Source organism: Chrysochloris asiatica, unplaced genomic scaffold (assembly GCF_000296735.1).
Source record: "Chrysochloris asiatica unplaced genomic scaffold, ChrAsi1.0 scaffold00117, whole genome shotgun sequence".
Classification (NCBI taxonomy): Eukaryota; Metazoa; Chordata; class Mammalia; order Afrosoricida; family Chrysochloridae; genus Chrysochloris; species Chrysochloris asiatica.
In genome coordinates, this window is record NW_006408635.1 from 10,348,924 (window position 1) to 10,350,979 (window position 2,056).

Here is a 2,056-nt window from a genome sequence, read left to right on the forward strand (position 1 = left end):
GATTATTTGCTCAACATTCAGGTTGAATAAGCATGGTGAAAGAATACAACCCCGTCGCACAGTTTTCTTAATTTTTAAACCATTCAGTGTTCCCATGTTCTGTTCAAACAACTGCCTCTTGGTCCATGTACAGATTCCTTACAGGGGGCCAAATTATGAAAGCATCTTAAACATTACTAAATACCCTGAAGGAATGAATTGCTGAGCCTGGGGCCTCAGGTCCATAGTCTCAGGGGTCACCATGGTCAACTGACATAACAATGCACAAAGAAAATGTTCTATCTCCTACTTTGATGAGTAGAGACCAGGATCTTTAATGCTATTGGCCTCTCCTTTTCCAAAGGAAAGAAGAACAATGAACAATTAGTCCAATGGACCAATGGTTCATGGGAACATCAGTCTCTACAACCTTGAGACCAGAAGAACCATATTGTGCCCACCTACTGCTACCAACTGCTCTGAACGGGATCACATTAGAAGATCACGAATAGAGGAGTAAGAGAAAATGTGGACCAAACCTCAAAATCACAACAAAGACCAGGCTTACTTGTCAGTTACACACTAGTGGGTCCCAGAGACTGGGGCCCTTGTTCACCCTTCAGGTCTGGAACTGAACTCACCCCATGACTCCGTTTCCAATTAAGCAATGGATTGGGTATACAAGGGAGACAACAACACTATTAAGGTACACACACCATAGAACAGTCAACCACTGAGATAAAAAATTTACCCTAGGACAAAATTCAGGAAGGTTGGAAAGAAGGAAGAATGAAAACAAGAAACAGAGGGAGGAAGTGGGACAAGTTATGTTACATTGAGGGGATTGAAATGAAGTGTAGGATTTGTTGAATGTAAAAGTGATGCTCTGCTCTGTAAACCTTCACTCAATTCACAATACGTTTTTTAAAAAAATGAAAGCAGATTAAAAATAATATACATCTAAAGGCATCACTTCCTAATTAATTTACTATATTTTACTAGTACCTGTATTACTAGTATCTCCACCTGACAGAACTGCGGAGATACAGGTGTGGACATTCTTTTTTTGGTATCTGTTCATTGGTCCATTGCTGTCTGCGCACCTCCATTCTGGTGACTAGAGTGGATGGCTGAGCAAATGGACACCCCAACCCTACCCCTGGAGGGTTCTACTATGCATGCACACAGATCTCCTCAAAATTTAAAGTGACAGTTTCCACTTAAAACCAAACGGCCACCACTCGTCTGTCAGTTTGTTGTACTGTGGTGGCTTTTGAGTTGCTATGATTCTGAAAGCTATGCCACCGGTATTTTAAATACCAGCAGGGTCACCCATGGCGGACAGGTTTCAAATGAGCTTCCAGACAAAGACAGACTATGAAGAAAGAGTGACGAACTACTTCCGAATGTTTAGTCAATGAATGCCTTATGAATAGCAGAGAAACACTGTCAGATATTGTGCCAGAAAATGAGTTCCCTCAAGTTGGAAGGCACTCAAAATGCGACTGGGGAAGAGCTGCCTCCCCAGTTGACCGCGATGATGTGAATGGAGTAAAGCCCATGGGAGAAAAGCCCGTGGGACCTTCATTTGTTGATGGGTCACAACTCAAAATGAAGAGAAACAGCTGCAAACATCCTTTGAATATCAGAACATAGAATGCATGAAGTATGAATCTGGGAAAATTTGGAAATTGTCAAAAATGAAATGGAACACATAAACATCAATATCTTAGTGAGCTGAAATGGACTTGTATTGGTCATTTTGAATCTGACAACCACATGCTTTACTATGCTGGGAATGACAAATTGAAGAGGAATGGTGTTGCATTAATTGTCAAAAAGAACAGTCCAGATCAGTCATGAGGTACAATGCTGTCAGCGATAAGATAATATCCATGCGCCTATAGGGAAACCCAGTTATTATTCAAATTTATGCACCAACCACTAAGCCAGTGAGAATGAAATAGAAGAATTCTACCAACTTCTTCAATCTGAAATTGATCAAACATGCAATCAAAATGTATTGATCATTACTGGTGATTGGAATGCAAAGATTGGGAGCAAAGAGGAAGGATCA

At 40.8% G+C, this 2,056-nt stretch overlaps 1 protein-coding gene across 1 annotated transcript in view; it reads left to right on the forward strand.

Annotated features, from left to right (window-relative positions):
* Positions 1-2,056, forward strand: part of SLC22A3 (solute carrier family 22 (organic cation transporter), member 3) — a 160,335-nt gene that overhangs the window by 151,758 nt on the left and 6,521 nt on the right. The gene's annotated exons all lie outside the window — the stretch shown is intronic.